Source organism: Salvelinus namaycush, chromosome 25, assembly GCF_016432855.1.
Source record: "Salvelinus namaycush isolate Seneca chromosome 25, SaNama_1.0, whole genome shotgun sequence".
In the NCBI taxonomy this organism is placed as follows: Eukaryota; Metazoa; Chordata; class Actinopteri; order Salmoniformes; family Salmonidae; genus Salvelinus; species Salvelinus namaycush.
In genome coordinates, this window is record NC_052331.1 from 11,571,752 (window position 1) to 11,579,406 (window position 7,655).

Below are 7,655 nucleotides of genomic sequence, written 5' to 3' on the forward strand. Positions count from 1 at the left end.
ACTGGTGTTTGAATGGCTGTTCCACCTGCGTCAGGAGACGAGGAGCGCACAGGACTTTGCCCTGGAGTTCAGGACCTTGGCCGCAGGAGCAGGGTGGAACGACAGGGCCTTAATAGACCATTTCCGATGTAGCCTTAGGGAGGACGTCCGCAGGGAGCTAGCGTGTCGGGACACCACCCTCACGCTGGATGAACTCATTGACATGGCCATCCGTCTCGACAACCTGCTGGCTACCCGCGGACGTTCGGAACAGGTCCTGTTGTTTCCACCTCCCAGCCCTCCTGCTCCTATCCCTATGGAGTTAGGGGGGGGGGGGGGGCAGCGTCGAGGGGGACCGGAGGAGGAGTGTCCTCCTGCACCAGTTGTGGTTGGCGAGGGCACACGGCCGACCGGTGCTGGAGGAACTCGTCTGGGAGTCGGGAGGGCAGGCGGAGCACTACTCGATCACCCCAGGTGAGTCAGCACCAGACTTACCCAGATCTTCCTGTCGGTCATATGTATGTGTTAACCTCTTTCCCCGGGTTTTCTCCCTCTCTACAGCATAAGGCGCTAGTCGATTCAGGCGCAGCTGGGAATTTCATAGATCGGGGGCTCGCGTTAAGGCTAGGGATTCCCCTTGTGTCGTTAGACCTACCTTTCCCCGTGCACTCCTTAGATAGCCGACCATTAGGGTCAGGAATGGTCAGGGAGGCCACGGTACCACTGGACATGGTAACGCAGGGTAGTCATAAGGAGCAGATTAGTCTGTTCCTTATCGACTCACCTGCGTTTCCAGTGGTGTTGGGAATTCCCTGGCTAGCTCAGCACAACCCGGTGATTTCCTGGCGACAGGGGGCTCTTAAGGGGTGGTCAGAGGAGTGTTCAGGCAGGTGTATAGGAGTTGCCGTTGGTGCGACTACGGTGGAGAGTCCAGACCAGGTTTCCACCGTGCGCATTCCCTCTGAATATGCCGATTTAACTGTCGCCTTCAGTAAAAAGAAGGCGACCCAATTACCACCCCATCGTCGAGGGGACTGCGCGATAAACCTCCTGGAGAACGCTGCACTTCCTAGGAGTCACGTGTATCCTTTGTCCCAGGAGGAGACAGTAGCTATGGAGACATATGTTACTGAATCACTGGGACAGGGATACATTCGGCCCTCCGCTTCACCTGTCTCCTCGAGCTTCTTTTTGTGAAGAAGAAAGATGGCGGTTTACGCCCGTGCATTGATTATCGAGGTCTAAATTCCATCACAGTGGGGTTTAGTTACCCACTACCTCTCATCGCTACGGCGGTGGAATCATTTCACGGGGAGCGCTTCTTCACAAAACTGGACCTGAGGAGTGCGTATAATCTGGTGCGTATCCGGGGAGGAGATGAGTGGAAAACCGCATTTAGTACTACATCTGGCCATTATGAGTACCGCGTCATGCCATATGGGTTGAAAAATGTTCCAGCTGTCTTTCAATCCTTCGTAGATGAGATTCTCCGAGACCTGCTCGGGCAGGGAGTGGTAGTGTACATCGATGACATCTTGATCTACTCTGCCACACGCGCGGCGCATGTGTCTCTGGTGCGTAAGGTACTTGGGCGACTGCTGGAGCATGACCTGTATGGCAAGGCGGAGAAATGTGAGTTCTTCAAACAGGCAGTTTCCTTCCTGGGTGATCGTAATTCCACCTCCGGGGTGGTGATGGAGGATGACCGCGTTACAGCCGTGCGTAATTGGCCGACTCCGACCACGGTGAAAGAGGTGCAGCGGTTTTTAGAGTTTGCCAATTACTACCGGAGGTTTATCCGGGGTTTTGGTCAGGTGGCTGCTCCCATTACCTCACTGCTGAAGGGAGGACCGGTGCGCTTGCGTTGGTCAGCAGAGGCGGACAGAGCTTTCAGTCGTCTGAAGGAGCTGTTCACCAATGCGCCCGTGTTGGCGCATCCGGACCCCTCTTTAGCGTTCATAGTGGAGGTGGACGCGTCCGAGGCGGGGGTCGGGGCCGTGCTGTCCCAGCGCTCGGGCGTACCACCCAAGCTCCGCCCTTGTGCCTTCTTTTCGAGGAAGCTCAGTCCGGCGGAGCCAAACTATGACGTGGGGGACCGGGAGTTGTTAGCTGTAGTCAAGGCTCTGAAGGTGTGGAGACATTGGCTTGAGGGGGCGAAACACCCTTTTCTCATCTGGACTGACCATCGTAATCTCGAGTACATCCGGGCAGCGAGGAGACTAAATCCGCGTCAGGCTAGATGGGCCATGTTTTTCACCCGGTTTCAGTTCACCATCTCATACCGACCAGGCTCCCAAAACACCAAAGCCGACGCGCTGTCCCGCCTCTTTGATACCGAGGAGCGGTCCTTTGAGCCAACTCCCATCATTCCACCTTCATGTCTCGTGGCACCGGTGGTATGGGAAATGGACGCGGAGATAGAGAGAGCCTCACGGTTAGAGCCGGCCCCCCCTAACTGTCCAGCGGGGGCTCAGTACGTGCCGGGGGGGGGGGGGGGGGGGGGGGGGGGGGTCCGGGATAAGCTAATCCGTTGGGCTCATACTCTCCCCTCCTCGGGTCATCCTGGCATCGAGAGGACAGTGCGGAGTCTTAGAGGGAGATGCTGGTGGCCCACGTTGGCTAAGAATGTGAGATTTTATGTCTCCTCCTGCTCGGTGTGCGCTCAGAGCAAGGCTCCTCGGCACTTGCCTAGAGGGAAGTTACAGCCCCTCCCCGTTCCACAACGGCCGTGGACACACTTATCGGTGGACTTTCTTACCGATTTTCCCCGTCCCAGGGAAGTACTACGATCCTGGTCGTTGTGGATCGGTTTTCTAAGTCCTGCCGTCTCATCCCGTTGCCCGGTCTCCCTACGGCCCTGCAGACTGCGGAGGCCTTGTTTACCCATGTCTTCCGGCACTATGGGGTGCCTGAGGACATCGTTTCTGATCGGGGCCCCCAATTCACGTCCAGAGTTTGGAGGGCGTTTATGGAGATACTGGGGGTCTCGGTCAGCTTGACCTCGGGTTTTCACCCCGAGAGTAATGGGCAGGTGGAGCGCGTAAACCAGGATGTGGGCAGGTTTCTGCGGTCATATTGCCGGGACCGGCCTGGTGAGTGGGCGAGGTATGTTCCTTGGGCTGAGCTCGCTCAGAACTCCCTCCGCCACTCCTCAACGAATATGTCCCCTTTTGAGTGTGTGTTAGGTTACCAGCCGGTCTTGGCCCCATGGCATCAGAGCCAGACCGATGCTCCTGCGGTAGAGGAATGGGTACAGCGCTCCAAGGACACCTGGAAAGCCATCTAGGAATCGCTAAGGTTAGCGGGACAACGGCAGAAGAGGAGCGCTGACCAGCACCGCAGTGAGACCCCCGTGTTCACACCGGGGGACAGGGTCTGGCTCTCGACCCGAAACCTGCCCCTCCGCCTGCCCTGTCGGAAGCTGGGGCCGCAGTGTGTGGGGCCGTTTAAAGTCCTGAGGAGAATAAACGAGGTGTGTTATAGGTTACAACTTCCTAGGTATTACCGTATTAACCCCTCGTTTCATGTGTCTCTCCTCAGGCCGGTGGTGGCTGGTCCCCTGCAAGAAGGTGAGGTGCCTGAGGTCCCTCCGCCCCCTCTGGATATCGAGGGGTCCCCGGCGTACACAGTACGTGGCATTCTGGACTCAAGACGCCGGGTGAGGGGCCTACAGTACCTCGTGGACTGGGAGGGGTACGGTCGGGAGGAGAGATGCTGGGTTCCAGTGGGGGACATTTTGGATCCTTCTCTACTGAGAGACTTCCACCGCCTCCACCCGGATCGCCCGGCACCTCGCCCTCCGGGTCGTCCTCGAGGCCGGTGGCGGCGCGCTGCGGGAGCCGCGCGTCAGGAGAGGGGTACTGTCACGCCTTCCGCCGAAGTTGGCTCCCCTGCCTGTTCGGGCGGTGCTCGGCGGTCGTCGTCACCGTCCTACTAGCCGCCACCGATCCCTTTTTCATTTGTCTGTTCGTTTTGTCTTATTAGTTTCACCTGTGTTTCTGTTTTCGGTTAATGAGCTTCCCTATATTTAGTAGGTAGACCCGCCCTTGTTTTGTGCGGGATTGTCTTTATGTTACGTGTGTGTGTTTTAGGTAGAGGTGTATTATTTTACATTTTACTTGGCACCCTGTGTTTTGGGTTATCAAGTTGTTCTCTGCGCCCTGTATGTTTGGGCTTATCATTTTTTGTGTGCAATAGTAAAGGAGCACTTTTCCCAAGTGGAATTCTCTGCGTCTGATTCCTTCACCCACCTAGTCCCGCGTGACAGTAACATTGTTTAATCATTCACCTGACTATATGCCTACAAAACCTCTGACTTTGTGCAAGTGTACCTACAAGAATTGATGCTGTTTTGAAGGCAACGTGTGGTCACACCAAATATGGATTTGATTTAGATTTGTCTTTCTATTTTTTTAAGCATTCTTACTTCACAGCATTTTTTCACACCTGGCTATAACTTTTGCACAGTACTGAATATGTCTGAGAGAAAAAGCTGTAACTGTAGATTTGGCAGTGTGTCAGCAAGGAGTCTATAAGCTGGAAAATGTGCTTACTCTAGTTATGACTCAACCACAACTATTTCCTGACTTTGTCGTTGTCTAGCAAGCCCGTATCAAAGCGAGAACTCCCTAAAGAAGTCTGGTGTGTACATGGTCTGGAATTTTTATCCTCTTGCCAGTTACGGTATTTACCCTCCCATCGTCCTCCTGAGTAGATACTTGGCACACCAGAGGACGGAGAGGCCTGAGCACTAACAGCGTCTGAAAACCTCAAAGCCAGTTTTGTCTTCCGATAAACAACGCTGGTGAAAGTTTCACAAACCAAACATGGAGTTTTTACTTCTGAGAGTTGAAACACTATTGACGCACAACAGGCCATATGTTTATCTTATATATTTTTGAAGGACTGCCATAGCAGTCATAATAGTTAGAGGAAGATTCTGAAGACATTTACAGTAAGTCTGGACTCTATTTCTCCGTGAAGAAATGCCCTTGTCTGATGAAGACAGTGGCCAAGTCTAATAGATATTCAGAAATGAGATGTGAAGCATTCTTGCACCCCTTGGTTGTGGTCAGATGATAAAGGTTTTATACGAGCCCTATTTTGAGCAATCTACAACTTGTAAGGTTCAAACTACAACTTTATAAGGCCTTTATAGATGTTTAAGGAAATCATTCTGTGTGCCAGTTTGATAAACATGTATGTGTTGAAATGATTTGGAGTGAAATGTTTGGCTTGAGGTTGTATGGTAAAAGTTTTCCTTTTTTTGACCAATTTTTTTTATTGTTTCAGTTAAGGTAAATAAAAGCCTTTTTTGGTGAAGGTTTTCTTATAAAATGTATGTGTTGCAACGATTGGGAATGAAATGTTTGGCTTGAGATTGTATACACAGTGCTCTTTAGACCGATATATTGCAACGACAGACATGCCATTACCGGGAATTCTCATTTGGAGCCATTTTTTTTTTTCATTGAGAGAAAGAACGATTTCTTCAGCACCAGTACTGCATACTAATATTGACATCTCTTAGATGTGGTCTTTAAACATAAATCTGTTGTTTTTCTTTTCCCACAGCAATTGAACCCTTATCATGTGTAGGGTTGCATTTTTGTTTTGTGTGGTGCCCTTACTGCATTCTTCACATGCAGTTAGCTCTGTGGAACTGTTGTGGTTGTCCTTAAGTCATTCATTTTCTCGTTTGTTTATTCAAAAGGGCCCTCTCTGCTCTAGAAACGCCAACATTGAACCCAATGACAAATGTTATCAATTAAAATGACTGAAGTAGCTTGTTTTTATCACATAAACAAATGAGGAGTTTGCTGAGGGGGCTCTGCTACATTTTTTCTGATCTGGTTTTTACAACACTTGAGCTGTAGTTTTGGCTGTGTTTTTGATGTGAGGTCTTATAAATGTGGAATGTGGAAAAACATATGGAAACCATTAGAAGTAACATGTCCACTGATAGTGAGCATAACATACTTTTGGCTTCGCTGAGCTAATCGCTCAGCTCTACCTGAAGGACAAGTCTCATCCCAATAAACGTCAACCTGCGAAGTCGTCCCTCCATCCCTCCTTTCCCTGACAGATTGGGGGTTGATAGGAAATGAGGCCCACACTCACTCGCTCAGGCACGGTGCGCGACCGCACGCAGACACGCACACACACAGCTGATAAGGGGCCTCATTACAACATGGGTCTTTACTAAACATGTCCTTCACGTGGCATGAATCACAGGCCTTCACCCATGAGACACCAACCATCACCAGACTATGAGAGGATAGTCAGTATGTGTTATCTCACGCACGCACGCACATGACACACACACACACTTTACACTTCTTTCCATCTTCATAACCTTCTTGTTTTAATAAGAGCATTTGTTCCTCGTTAATGTTTTATTTGAAAGGTCTGGAACACACACTGGGCACGTGGGTGAGGAGAATCAAGGATCAAGTAGTTATGTAAGAGTCTTTACTGTCCCTCACAGATCTACACACGCACATGCACACACACGTACAGTACAAACACACACACACACATTGCCTCTCTATCTATCCACTCACTCCCATGCACAGCGTGATTATCCATTTGTGCCGTCCTAAAGCTCTAAATCAAGGAGGACTTGCGGATTGAGGGCCACAGCTGTAAGTCCAACCAGCTCTCACAGTCATCAGAATTAGACGTTCATCCATTTTTCTCATACATCACATTTTTGAAGTTCTCCCAAACATCAAATTTCTAAGTGTTTAAGGTCAAGTTTTTTGGCATTAACTCCAAATGTGTAAGGTTAGAGTTAAGTTTAGGCATTAACTCAAAAACGTAGGAAGGCTACATGACAGATAATCATATCTGTTCTACACCATACATTTCAGTCTGAACTCTCCAGGCCCATTGTTAACCCAGGCCAGTACTCAAAAGCCAAACTGCCAAAAGTACAATGAGAGCGAAGAATAACCATGATCAGGATGGTTTGATTGTAATGGTAAACTTTCTTTACACTGTTTACCATACTTGGAGGATATTGGGAGTGGAGCTGTCCATAGGTCTAATTTAATGTACACTGTACCTCTCAACCATCTGCCCCATATGGTTTGTCTGTCACTAATCACCACTGTGACTAAAACCAACTAAGCACATGTCACAGCTTGGCTACAGATGTATCCTGGTGGGTTGTCACCATCCTGACCACCATTGGTTTCTATACAGTCATCATGACTGTATAATTGTCAGTAGATACATTACTATACGTGCTGGTCAGTGTTGTACTTTTCCCTTCATTGGATGATGCAGTCTAGTCATTTAGTAACAGCTACATAGGCTTTCACTATGTATACTGTAACATTTCATTCTAAACCTTTTGAAACTATTTCATACAGTACACCCCTCACCCTTCCAGAGACACAAATCTCCCCCTAGCCCATCTAGGAGACTTCTAAACCCAAATTACCTCCATATGTGTGTGAAGAAGCCCCAAGAGAAGAAGCCGAGAATAATATATTGCTGACTGAACACAAATATTGACTTCATCAAACATCGAACTCTGATATTCTCCATATGGTCACCTGACACCGGCCTGCCATTCGCAGACACTGACAGAAGGGACCTCACGTACGTTGGTCACTTCACTGGGGGTTTTATCTATCTTACCATCCCAGTGATTCATCCCATATACAGTT